Below are 15000 nucleotides of genomic sequence, written 5' to 3'. Positions count from 1 at the left end.
ATTATCTGACAGCATTCTCTGTCGTGTCATGACAAATTATTTATTATAACTTATTATTTTTATATTATATTTTATATATAAAACATATTATTATAAAGCAGATCCTAAACCAGAGCACCTTGCCTCCAGATATTGGGAACTGCATTTCCCAACTTGGCTTCAAAATTAACCTTCCTGTAGTGTCTAAAAAAGCATCTCTACCTGTAGCTATACTGGTATCACATATCTTGCTCTTGTAAATTCAGACTTAGCAAGCAGACATGCATGGCCTCAAAATCAAGATGGCTTTTTCATCACTGACAATAAAATGGCTTCCAGTCCCTAGTTCTCCTTGTTTATATATATATGTACATATAAACAAACTTATACAGCAGTTTCTTGGTTGTTCTTCATAAGGCTGACAACTTGAAGTTCTTATACGTTTAACAGCTTTTATTTCTTTTATCTTTTGCCATGGTACTTACTACTTTTTGGCAGCTACACAAAATGATATCAAAATGTTGACATGTTGCACTCATTTATTATTCTATTTATGTTGAACTTTAATAACAGTTTATACTTGAAGTTTGTGCTTATTTTTGCAAGACAGACAACTTAAATTATGTTGTCAGATATTTTAACCAACAAGAAAATGAAATACTTAAATGAATATATGAACTCTGTTTTAGTTAACATTTTTAACCAAAGAGAAAATAAACAGATATGTTGCTACTGATTTTGAAGAGTTTATACATCTTTCTTTAAACCATGTTTTAATTTTTGTCGATACTTCTTTTTGCCAAACATTATCAAAATACATAGACAAGATTTCTCTGCTTATATTGGAAGTCTGTACAATGATTCCAATGAAGTGAATAAAAACAGACTTGTGTATTATGGCAATCTGTGTAGCCCTTAATTATTACAATCACTTCTGAGGTCACAGTAGGTCAAAGTATGTTAGTGCATTCAAATAAATTGGTTGCCAACAAAACAGCCAATCAGTTCCATGACCAAATATCATTTTCAAGTATTTCCCTGAAGTAGTGCTTCTTTTTCTGAGCCTTGAGTCTTCCTTTTACACATCTTCAGCATCATTTAGTACTGCTGAGGGATCTGAGTCATTAGAATTACTAAAAATAAAGACACAGTTCAAATTCATTAATGGGAAACTTATTTAAACCCCCTAAAGTGAAAGATACGTTTGTTCATCTGTTAAATTGTATTCAAGATCTGTAGACATATTCAGATGAATGTCAGTGCCACAGAGAAAAAAAAAACAGACTCTGCACAACAATGATATTATGGAATATACCTACCCCATCCACCCATTTGCACTTTGGCCTTCTTTTGTAGTTTTAATTAGGGTTGCCACCTTTTCAAATGGCCAAAGTGGGACATTTTTGGTACAAACATCAGATTTTACAGGCCAACACATACCCATGGTCAGTACAAAGGTTAGAACTTAACTTTTTTGCCTAAATAAAAGCTTATTCTTGTAGCATTTTAGTTGCTTATTCTGTTTCTTATAACATCTAGGTATTTTAGATACAGAATAACTGTTTTATGTAACTATTACATAAAATATAGGAAATAATTTTGTCCTAAAATCTCAGGACATTTGCCATTTTTACAATTTTTTGTCAGGACACAACTGCCCAAAGAGGGGACTGTCCCTCGCAAAGTGGGACAGGTGGTAACCCTATTAATTGCTGAACAACAAATCATCAGCATGCTTGCTCCTTTAAGTTATCACTAAGATATACTCTTTGAATATTGTATATGTTACCAAAACAAATTACACTGCAGGGCTTAGATGTGGCAAAACTGAAGGAATAGTCAGAAATATGTCAATTTAAGGATTTTTGCAAGGTAATCCAAAGTAATGCACCTGAGAAACAAATTCCTTCAAAAGGCTACCCTGTTGCAGAAAAAACAGAGGTAACAACAAAACTTTACTCCTTGTGGTGTTTCTGTCAGATCATACAAAAATAATCTGTTTTCAGTTCTTTTCCACTCCAGTCTGTTGCACATTGAGTAATAGAAAGCAGAACAAACAAAGCTCACTGTAATTCAGTTTCTTTTTATAAAAAAAAAAGGTGTCAAAAAAGTCTTTCTCTTCGTAAAGAATGTTTGTTTGCTTGGAGTTGCAGCCATATCATATTACCAATCCAGAGACTGCACATAACTGACACTTGAACCATAATCTCCTTTGACAACATTGTAAAATCTTTAGTATCTTGGATCATAAATTCCACTGACAAAGTTGCAAAATCTGTAGTATGTTATCCATGCTTTTTGATGGAGCAGGCAAACGCTTAGATAATGAAGTTCCTTAGCAGGCTTTATAATCCACAATAAGTCGATTGTGCATGGTTCCTCTACTATAAATGATTCACTGCAATATTTCTCTAGCAGCTGTCGTTCCCCAGGCTGCATGACATGTAGAAAGAGGAATGTCATAATGTCTGTGAAAGAGTCGCTTAATTTGTAAGACTTTGCATTCATTGCTTTTATATCAGCATGAAACTTACACAGACCAAGTGTGGGAAGTGTTGCTCACTTTAAGAAAGGAAGTGTGCAAGAGGCAGGAGACTTGCTTTACTGTCTAGGTAGCATTACTGTTTTTGCCATATACTCACACATGTATATACACAACACACACACACACACACACACACACACACACACACACACACACACACACACACACACACACACACACACACACACACACCATCATCATCATTTTTGTATGACTAAACTTTTAATTGCATGAATCAAAAAACACTTCTCACAGGAAAAAAAACTGTCAGTACACGCAGTAGACAAGCTGTTTTTGACAACTCCAGTTCCTTCCTTCCATTTTCCTTTTCACACATATTGGCAAGAAAGCCATGATTTGATCACATTCTCTTAGACATGGCTTTATTTCAACAGCTGTGAATAATTAAAGTAGTAAATGATTAACTGGTTCAAGAGGCATAGCTTGTAAAAAAAAAAAAACAAAAAACAATTGTACTGTGATTTACAAAGCACTCTCATTACAGATCTGTGCGCTGTTGTTCCAAATATGCTCAATACCAAGCTTCTCCAGTAAATTTCTGGCATTATTCCTCTGTCAGTGAACAACAGAATTCATCCTGATACTCAATCCACAACTATTTTTATTTTTTATTTATTTTACATTTGTTGACCGGGCTAGTCTAGCTGGATACATGTCTATTTTCAGTAGAGGCCCGGGGAGAAAAGCTCCATGTTGAGTAGAAAAGCCATTAACAATTGATATACAAACTAACATTATAGAATAAAAAACACAAAAATTAAGTACAATCATGAAAAAGTATACAAAAGAATACAGCAAAATAGAAGGAAGTAACAATTAGTTGTATACAAAAACAGAGCATAAAAATTGTTTTTTTTTTTTTTTTTTTTTTTTTTTGTAGGCCAGAGCAATAAACCTAGATGAAATATTGATATCTAAGTGGAGACTTCAGTAAAAAGTTATATCCTGAGCAGAGTTAGAAAAGAAGGCTATTTAAACCAGGAGGTTGTAGGTGGGAGGAAGCAGCAGTTACGTCTGGGATAGAACAGGAGCATAACCAGTGAGTTATGAGATGAAGCTTAAGCTTCTTTTTGAAAAGAGTATGAGAGCAGAGAGTTGTAAGTTCAGAGGGAAGAGTATTCCAAAGTCTACCAATGGAATTGCAGCAGAGGGAAACTCCTGCCAAATTGCTGGATCTGCAGGTGTTAATCAGAAATTTGTTGGAAGAGCGTAGGTTTTTTGGATTTTGGTAGAGGGTAAGGAGGCTTGCAAGAATAGGAGTATTGGAGGATTGGTGTAGGGTTTTGTGGGCAATAGTAAGCTGAGAAAAATGGAGATGGTGTAGAAACTCTAACCAGTCAAGTTGTTTAAGATTTAGACAGTGATGAGTTTGATAAGGAGAGGCAGCAGCAAATCTAGCAATATTATTATAGGATACAGTCAGCTTGTTAATGTTGGCTTTAGAAAGGTTTGTATAAATGGGTGAGGCATAGAGTAATGTAGAGATTAGATGTGTTCTGGCTATAGCAGTCCTGGCTGTTGGAGTAAGAAAGGGTTTGATTCTATAGAGGGATCCAAGTTTCTTGTTGATTGTTTTTATTGTACTGTTAATATGTGTGTCAAAGTTGAGGTTGTTGTCTATAGTTATTCCTAGGAGTTTGGTTGTGAGGTCTGGAGAGATAACAGTACCATCTTTAGATGCAAGTGTAAAATGGATGGGGGTGAACTTACGGGTTGGGGAGAAGAGTAGAAGTTTAATTTTCTTTGGATTTAGAAGGAGGCAACGTTTTGTAAACCATTGTTCAACAGCATTAAATGGATTCTGGGTGATGTTTTGCAGGTCGATTTGAGAAGTAGCTGAGCAGATAATAGTGGAGTCATCTGCATAATGAATGCAGGCAGTATGTGGAATTGCTGACTGAAGATCATTAATAAAGATATAAAATAGGAGAGGGCCTAATATGGAGCCCTGAGGTATACCCACGGAGATAGGTAAGAGATTAGAAAGATTATTGTGCCAAAGTACTGCTTGTTTTCTGTGATCGAGGTAAGATTTGAACCAGTTGATGGCTAATGGATCTAGCGAAAGTGGTTTCATAATATGCAAGAGCAGCTGATGATGAACCATGTCAAAGGCTTTGGATAAATCAACGAAAATTGCAGAGGAAAGAAGGCCATTGTTACATTTGTTGTTAATAGAATCTGTAAATGATAGCAGGGCAGTGGTGGTACTGTGGTAGGGTCTAAAACCGTGTTGACAGTTTGCCAGTAGTTTATTTTGGAGAAGGTGGTGTAGAAGTTGCTTCTGTATACATTTTTCCATAATTTTTGCCAGAGGTGAAAGTAAGGCTATAGGACGAAAGTTGGAGTATTCATTAGAGTTCCCATCTTTGTGTAGAGGAATAATGTAAGAAATTTTCCAGATGGATGGGATATATCCTTCACTGATAGTTCTATTAATAAGAATGGATATGGGGTAGGCAATGGGTCTGGCAGCAATTTGAAGGTATTCTGCTGGGAGTTGGTCAGCAGAAGGGGTGGAAGGTTTCAGTTTTAGTAGAAGAGAGCTTATAGTAGAAGTAGGGACTGGTTGAAATTGAAAGAATGGAGGAAGATTTAAAGGTGCGTTAGGCAGATTTGATGTGTCTGGTGAAAGATGGCTAGCAAGAGATTGGATGGTGTTGGTAAAGAATGAATTAAAGGAGTTAGCAGTTTGAATGGGATTGTCTGGGTTAGAGCCTAGAGGGTTAGGGGTGGTAGACTGACCTGGGTGCAGAAGTTTGTTAATGCTGTTCCAAAACATTTGAGGCTTATTAAGATGGGTTTGCTGTATTTGAAGGTAGTAGTTCTTTTTATCTAGCACTATGGCTATTTTAGTATTGTTTCTTAGTTGTTTAAATTTTAAGTGATCTAGTGGGTTTTTAGTAGCACGCCATTTAGCCCAGGCTTTGTTTCTCAGATGGATTTTATGCCTAGTAGTATTTGAGAGCCAGGGTGCTGGTTTAGATTTGCATCTAATAGAGCGTAATGGGGCATGGTGGTTCAGAATGGATAAGAATGTGGTATTAAAATAGGCTACTGCTTCATCAAGTGGAAGATATTTTAGTGGAGACCAATTACATTGTTTAAGTTCTGACAGGAATAGATCAGGTTTAAATTGTTTTTTGCAGTGAACAGTCCTGGCAATGTTGGAATGAGTGAGGTTGGTTTTAGATCTGATAAAGTAGGTTAGGGAGTGGTCACTTAGATCATCAGGGAGGATCCCTACATTGTAGGTTTGAAGAGGGTTATTAGTAAGTATCCAGTCCAAGGTAGTTTCTTTGTTGGTGGGTCTGTGAGTTCTAGTTGAGGAGTTAATAGTTTGAGTAAAGTCATATAAGTTAATATGGTTGGAAGGGTTACTATTGTTACAGGACTGCCAGTCAATATTGAAGTCTCCTAAGATTATTGTTTCCTGTGGGAGGTTAATAGAACACCAATTTAGGATATTTTCAAGGGTATTAATATTATTTCCTGGTGGTAGGTATAAACAGATGACATTAATAGCTTTACTAGGGTTGACCTGGAGTTTAGTGATAAGTAATTCAGCTGAGTTGTCTAAAGGTGGGTGAAGATCAATGGTGCTGATTTGTAGTTTGGTTTTATAGAGACAGACAAAAGACTATTTAAAGATATTACTGACTGTGCAGAACTGTGATAGTCACCAACGTGCTGTTTATTTGAGTTATCTATTTACTTTTATTTAACATTATAGATGGATTAGTTAGTGGACTCTTTTCAGCCATAATTTGGGTCAAAGACAGATGCACACAGGTGTATTTACATCAGCAATAAAGCCATAGATATAACATTGTTTGCACTGCAAATACAACACACAGATAGATATAATAAGACAAATACTAGGCATGCAGAAATATTTATGACACTTTGTGAAGATAGGTGAAGGGTGCCAGTCTAGCCAGACAGAATTCTGTAGATAATTCTGTAATTTGTAAATATTAATGTAAGCCACAGGCTTGTTCTCTTCAATGTGAAAAGACTACATTGGATATTGAACTGCAAAAATGTAACAACAGTGCACTCTGCTGTAAGAAAGCTAAGTCAAGCATTTTATGACTGTCTTTGATGTCAAAATTCGGAGCCGATATGTCTAAGGGAGGCATCCTGCCTATTGTTTTAAGACCAGAGTTAATGGCTAGAATTTGCATGTATAAATGTCCTTTATTGCTCTGGTTTCTGACCAGGTGTAAAGAATGTAAATGTAGTTTCTGTTAGCCTGGGAACACCAGAGAAGTGTGAAGAATGATGTCATGTGAAGCAGCTCTGTGTTATCAATTTAAAGAGAGAGAGAATCACAGAGCTCATAGCATTTTGTCTTTAGAACATCCAACATCACCAGCACTGCCTGTTTCTATATGTAAGTTATTTAAAACTGTGTTTTCTCTTAGATATAGCTAGGAAATAGGAAGATTAGACTAGTTTGTTTTTCTGTGATGTCAGAACTTTTCTACAGTATTATTTTAAGTACTTCTCTGTGATCTCTGAACTCTTGACTAGCACTATGTAGTAAGAAGTATTGTCTTGTGTTTTTATTATTTATTATTAATTTTTTTAAACCTTTCAACTGTGACTGTTTTGTGTAGAGATAATTTAAGATCTAAGAGTACATTGTGTGTCTATAGTGATACTATACCAAGTCACTCTAATAAGCCCCGACTGTTCAGTCATACTTACCATTCGGATAACAATATTGTACAGTAATAATTGGACACCCTTTCAGAAGGGCCTTTGAGTACCTGATATTAATGGGTGGTGGCAGCTGGTACTACCTTTTAGCCTGGGCAGAAAAGGGGCACAGCTGGATAACCTGCACCAGCCTATCCCAGGAGTGTATGTGTGGTTGTATATAACTCTTATCTCAAAGTGTGTGTGTGTCAGCTACTTGGGGAGGGACACAAAGCAATGGCTGGACAGAGAGTGTGCTGGAGGTTTTAGCTTGCCCACTAGGCTGAGATCTGGACCCTATAGCTGTGCCAGTGGGGAGTCTTATTGGGGACCTGGAAAGAAAAGGAGAGACCAGCCCCAGACTGGCTGTGATCTCTTTGTGCTCTTAAGGGAAATTGTACTTTACTGTGTGTGTATTTATTATCCTTTCCCTATATGGATGCCCCTCACTGGTGTTAGTGGTGAGGATTGAGGCTCCTTGATTGCTGGGCCAGTGCATGGGCATCACACACTTAAACCTCTATCATTCATAACTACATTTGGTAATTCTAAGTAGCTATCTTAATTTGTCACCTGAAATGAACTTTGAAAACAACATGCATACTACCTCATTGTGACAGTTTAGCAAATTAAGGCACTACTGTTTTATACTAGTATACTTATACTACTCTCTACTAATGTAGGTAAAACCAAGGAAATCATCATCGATTTTAGGAAGAAGAATAAGCCACACACCCCTGTCATCATCAATGGTGCCATAGTGGAGAGAGAGTAAATAGCAAGAAATTCCTAGGGGTACATTTCTTGGAAGACCCAAGTTGAGCCACAAAACTTCCTACCTAATAAAGAGAGCCCAATAAAGTATCCACTTCCTTAGTAGACTTTGTAAAGCTAACCTCCTCCCACAGGCCCTACTTACCTTCTACATGAGACCGTACTGACAAACAGCATTGTTGTCTGGTATGGAAATTGCTCTCAAGCTGATCGGAAGGCATTGGATAAGATCATTAAACAGGCCACAAAAATCATTGGCTCCAACCTTCAGTCCCTACAGTCATATATTCAAACAGATTCTATGGTAGCTTATCTAGATCTGTCACAACAATAGTTAAAGATATACTTGGGTGTCTGTTTACCTTTGACTTGTAAGTCCTAACAATAGCTGCACAATTTCTCAAGTATATTTCAACATGAGCTTTGTTCAAGGATAAAATCCATTTGTGTGCACTTCAGGCAAAAGAGTCCCAAAGCAGAATTTTCTATTTTTCTACAGAATAAATGTTGTTGTTTTTTTTTTCTTGTTTCCACATTCTTTAACTGTTTTGATATGGGTATGGGTGGAGTCCAAATAGAGTAATGAATTTTTTAAGCTATATGCACTGTAAATATGTGTGGACATTTCAGAACCAGATTCATTTTCTGTTTCAAACAGTTATGCTGCATTTCTACTGAACTCATCTGCATACTCAGCTCTATTCACAATTTTTATTTTCAGTACATTTTATATAGTTGGAAGCAACAACCATATTTGTATTAAAAATATGTACATTTAATTTGGTTCAGTACACCTTTCTGTATGTTTTACTGAAAGAAAAGTGTGAGCTTTACTCCTCCCGTCCCATTTCTTCTCTGAAGCATAGTACCACTTCTCCACACCCTCAACCTTCTATAACTAAAATGTGGAATAAATAGCGATTGTAAGACTCTGAGCTAGGGGGAAGTATTAATATCACTTTTCAACTCCAATACTCAGGGCACTATTAAAATGTGCACATTCATCCTCCCAGATGTTGTTGCTAAAATGAATAACACAAAGTAACATTAGTACAGTTGGTATGCATGTGCAACATACCCTTACCTGAAATTACCAGCTATCTGACTTTTTTTCTCCATCTTCTCTCAGGTAATGCTTTGGTTGGTGATTACTTTGCTCTGTGCACACCATTCTCAGGACTTCCTCTGACATCCTTCTCCTTCAGACTACTGCTGTCTTTTATTTGAGATTCATTAAAAACATGTATGCCAGTCATTGTGGTTTCAGTACCAGCACACTCTGTAAACTGTTGTTTCTCCTTACATCTTGTACAGGATACTAAGTTGTCTGAGATACTACCATTTGCCTAGGAAACTGTAATTCATACTTATATCTATATGTTATATTTATTTGTACATTTACCAGACATGTTAAAATGATCCAGTTATCAATTTCAAGTCAACGCCTATTCCTAAGAGAAAGAAAATTACAAAATGCATACCAGATAGATAGAAAGATAGATTGTGTGTTTGTTTATTGATGGTCTCTTACAAGGAACATTTTCAGCCATGACCTGTGCATCTTGGCACAACAGATCATTCTTTTCTAAGAGAATGGCATGTTTCAGAGAAGACATTAAAAGCATACAGTTGAGTTATAAATTTAGACAGGTTAGTAAGGGACAGAGCTTCTATATTACCTGATCAAAAGTTTAGGTTAGCAAATACCTAAATGTCGTTCTGGTAATGTCGAAAAATTAAAACAGCAAATGGACGATTTAATGTAGGGAATGAATTCCCTCAGCCACAAAAAAAAAAATAAAAATTTAAATCAAAATGAAGTGGGGGGCTTTGCCCCACCCCCCCGTAACTAAATATAGCAACTCCGAGATCGCTCTACAGTGGGGAAAGGGGCAAAATCTGCATAACGTTCAAGGGAAATCTTTCCCTGCGTTAAATCGGCTGTTCACATTTTTTTTGCTTTCGCTATTACCAAATCGACGTTTAGGTATTCACTAACCTAAACATTCAATCAAGTGATAGGAACCCAGGGAGAGCTAGCTAGCTAGATGAATGCCTAGATAGGCAGACAGACAAATAGACAGATAGATAGATAGATATATAGATAGACAGAATTTATTAGCCATAAGCACCAAGAGTATAAGTTATTCAAGGCAACATCTGCAGATAGTCACCTCTCCCTCTTTTTACAAAATGTATTATATAGGTATTTATTTATTTATTTGCATTTGATTACTGGGAAGGTTGGACTTGGTCATACAAGGTCAAGAGAGAAAAATCTCCAAAAACATATTTAATGAAAGTGAAAAATAAAACAGATTATATTACGAACTTTGTAAGTACAAACACAATTTGAAAATAGTGATTACTGATTCAATATAGACTACAGGGTAAAAATAAAAACAAATTAGTAGTTGCAGCAGTACACATGAAAAAAACACCATTGTGAACAAGGTGGCAGCGAAATAATATAAGAAGGCAATTGAAAACAGTATTGTATCAGCAGTTACAGCAATATTCGCAAAAGAAATAGCAACTGGGAAAAGTACATCTTCAATAAAGAGGGTAGTATAGGAATCACCTAAGGAAGAGATTGGATGAAGCAATATCAGCATAAGTATTCATTGGGACACGATGAAAGAGAACATGAACAATTTTGTGAAATTCATTATAATAAGGGTGGCATGCAGATACGTATTATTACTGAATTAGTAACATGATTAAACTAGAACTGATATAATATGGGTTTGGTATGTGTAAGAAGTAGCAGTTGTCAAAGAAGGAAAAATCAAAAAGAAAGAATATCAGTGAAGGAGGAACAATTAGGATCAGCCAGTTGTGAAAGAGTGGAAACAGGAGTACAAGAAGAGAAAGGATTCTTAATGTTAATCCAAAGTTACTGAAATGTGTGAAGATCTAAAGGATTGAATGAAATTGTGTGTGTGGGGAGGATTCCATTTTTAATGTGTGTGACCAACAGACTTTTGTTTACTTTTGAACTACAACTTTCCTAATTCTGCAGGGAGACCAGCAACCTACTTCTTAAGTCAAAGTGTATACAAGAATGGAAGAAGCTTTGCCTTTTAGTGTGCTTTTCCTGTACGTTGTGTAAAGCCAGTGAAACAGGAAGGTGCCTTTTCTGAACTCCCTGACTAGACAGGGATAGCAAGTACATATTTACACTTTGCAGCAGAAAGCACAAAAAACAAGTCGATATATATTCTTCATTTGGTAGCCATTTTTCTCTAATAACAAACGAGCACTTCCTCTCATATTCAGGAGCTGGTTTACTATAACAAGACTGATGCTGGCAAACTCAAAACTGCTGATCATGATTTGTGAACATCAAAAATCCAAGCTGACAAATTAAAGCCCCATAACTCACTGAATCCCAAACCTCCCTACTGCTCTGGATATGGGAACAAGTGCTAACATGGGTCCTGCAAGGGGTGGAAGGGGTGGGAGGCAAGCATTCTCAGTTTTCAGTATTCAGAGTTTTGGTTATACAAAATTGCATTTGTCAGTTCCAGTATTACCAGCCACGATCTTGGAATTGCAAACCACATGAGACAAAATGATAAATGTGGCTATTCTTGCAAAGGTAGTGGCTTGAGACTAGAGAAAGGATGTTAGCTTTGAAGGAAAATAACTGAATTATGCATTTATAACTGCCTTCCCAGTGCCTTCCCTGATCTTGAGACCCATAAGTCTGATAATCCTCCATGAATCACCCATTTGACTCAGAAGTCAGTAAATACAGATAATAATTAAATGTAAATTGAGTATTGAAATAGATCTCAAGTACTTAAAAGCCAGTGCTGTTTCAAGTTTTGCAGCTTTGGTCTTGTTAAAGTTATCTTATAAATTGTGCTCATCAAACATTAATGATTGAGTATAAAAAGGGTGTGTTAGTCAATGGGGAAATTGTTGGTTTGAAAAAGCACTTGCTGCGAAAGCGCTTACCACTGTTTGTCAGAGGATCCAATAAACCTATTTTGATTTATTACAAAGTCTGAAGTCTCTTGCATTTCGCTGTGAATACGAACTTAAGAATATACTTTGCACCATAGGCTATTTAGCTGTTTTTGCTGCTGGTTGCTGCTGGTCTGAATAGACCTGGACTTTTTCATTTCAGCGTTTTGGTTTGCTTACTTGACAGAAGGTTTGGTCGCTCAATTTGGTCTGAATAGACCTTGGTTTGCTACTAAACATAACTTTTCTTGGCTTGCCTTCAATTTTTGCTTTGAGAGCTTCACGACGGAATAACATCATTTGAATTATCTTGAAGCAGTAAGAACTAACCAGAGAAAACAGCTGACGTGCAACTTCGGTTTGCCTTCTGTTGCACGATTCGTGTAACGGAACAACAGAGGTTTTTTACTACCTTGCTGTCTGCAAAGACAGTGTGAGTTTACAAAGAAAGGTATCTTTATTTCAAACTGAAAATTTATTTCAAAATTTGGTTTGTTTTTGTTGCACGCTTTTCGCAACGGAAAAACAGTGGAACCTTATATTTTCTTGCCATCTGAAAAGACTGTGCGAGCTTACTAAGAAAGGTAACTTTATTTCAAACTGAAAGTTTATCTTAATTCGTAAGTCTTTTACATGCGCTCAGTTTTTTGAATAGAACTATACGGTTCATAAGAGCTGACACCAACTTTTATTTTATTCAATACGTACTGGTCTTTATACAGTTGGTGTAAGACTCGGCAAAGTGTTTTGGCTGATTTGCTTTATTTTTATTTTTTGTTAAATACAGATAATAATTAAATGTAAATTGAGTATTGAAATAGATCTCAAGTACTTAAAAGCCAGTGCTGTTTCAAGTTTTGCAGCTTTGGTCTTGTTAAAGTTATCTTATAAATTTTAAACCAGAGGCAACTCTGGAGGGAAGGTCCAACGTAAGGAGCATGTTTTTGTATCAGAAGGAGGCCAAAGGAGTGTTAAGTCATCAAAGTAAAAGGAGGTTATTGATCTATGAAAGTCCCTCAATGGGCTATTTTTAATAAGACCACAAGTATGCTTTTTGTGAGCAGCGGGAACATGACTGCTTCTAGAATAGAGCTATGGAGAGCTCATAATTGAAGTGTGCAGGCTCATGTGAAGACTGAGCACAGAAGACTTTGACATAAAAATCTCTGCTTTGTAGTTAACACTGAAACAAGTTCCTGCACCTATGTCAGGTCAAAACATTAAATCAGCAGTCAAGCCCACTGTCATGTGTATGACCATAAGATGCTTATGGCCTATTAAAATAACTTAAACCAGTTCAGTAATCATGACACCCATAACAAGCCCAGCACCCAGATTACTAAGTTCACAGGTTCATAGGTTCATAGGTACATAGGTTGGTACTAGGCTATTGGCCCTAGAGCCTATACAAGCCTAGCCATAACAATTCCCTGGTTATTTCTTCCCACACTATAAGTGTAGCATGTCCAACAGCTCTGGGTTTGACATGACCTTGTATGTTAAGCAGAGATCATCTCTGAGTAGACGATATGTGACAGAGTATAGCTGGAGTTCTTTAAGGCGGTCAGCACAGGGCATCTGCTTTACGCCTGTGATTCTTTTAGTGAGGTATTTCTGTGGTCTTTCCAGTTGTTGCAGGTGTCTTGAGAGGTACATACCAAATGGGGCGTTGTATTCAATAACGGGTCTAATGAGGGATAAGTACAGTGAGACAATGACCTCCTTTTTTCTGGATGAAAAGCCCTTAGTGATGAGGTGTGCCACATAGAAGGATTTCCTGACTATTGTGGCGATGTGGTTATCGAAGGTGAGACCACAGTCCACCTGTGTCCCTAAGTCTCTTATCACACTTTCGGTGTTTAGTGTACTGCCACCTATGAGGTAATTCATGTTTTTTCCCAAAGGGGATAACTATACATTTCTTGGCATTGAGCTTGAGCCCATGGCTCTGGCACCAATCATCTGTTTCTGTAAGGCCCTTTTGTAGAGTATCCACATAATTTGGAGATTCAATAATGGCTCCCAGTTTGCAGTCATCTGCGAACTTTGTTAGCCAGAGTCCCTTAGTATTGGCCTGTACTTCAGAGAAGTAGATGCCAAACAAGAGCAGTCCCAGGACTGAACCCTGAGGTACTCCACTTGTCACTTGTCTGGAGCTGGATTTGGAGTCAGCTACTTTTACAGTGTGGGTTCTGTCAGTAAGCCAATTGGCAACCCATAGAATGATGTACGGATCAATGCCTAACTTAGTAAGTTTATCTATGATTCCAGAGTGAGGGATGGTGCCAAAGGCCTTGGCGAGGTCCAGATAGGCTGTGTGGACCACCTTACCCTTGTCCACAGCTCTGGAGACTGATTCAAAGAAGTCAATCAGGTTCAGGAGACAAGCTTGGCCCTTCACAAACCCAAACTGGGTGGGGCCCAGTGTTTGAAGGTTGCCAATGTCTTTGTTTATAAGTTACATGATAATACGTTCCATGGCCTTGCAGATCAGGCTTGTCAGACTGATGGGGCAGTAGTTCCCAGGATACAAGGTGTAGCCCCCTTGTGGAGTGGAATAACTGTAGCTGTGTGACACTCAGTGGCACAAAGCCTGAGGTGATGCTATGATTAAATATGACACTTAGGTGAGGTGCCAGTTCATTTTGTAGTTCATGTAGTACACAGCCCAGGATGTCATATGGTCCCATGGATGCTGTATTCATATCTTTGGAGAGTGCGTTTTTTACCTGTGTGGCCATTATTACCGGAATTTGGCAATCTTCCGGTATTGTGATGGGCCATTTTGGAGGTGAGAGGGGGGTGAAGTTGGCACTGAATCAATCTGCCAGGATATTGGCAATATCCTTGGGATCAGTATATTTAATGCCATTCTGTTGTAGCTCAGAGCAGATCTGAGCATTGCCATTTAGATTTTTGACATAGTTATAGAATGCCTTGTGGTTGTCTTTGGAATCCGTGGCAATTTTATTTTCGTAACTAGCTTTGGAGGATTTTATGAGGGA

The sequence above is a fragment of the Protopterus annectens genome, chromosome 12.part0 (assembly GCF_019279795.1).
Source record: "Protopterus annectens isolate FY-2018-M chromosome 12.part0, PAN1.0, whole genome shotgun sequence".
Classification (NCBI taxonomy): domain Eukaryota; kingdom Metazoa; phylum Chordata; order Ceratodontiformes; family Protopteridae; genus Protopterus; species Protopterus annectens.
The sequence above is the reverse complement of the archived record's forward strand: the minus strand, read 5'-3'. Positions refer to the sequence as shown.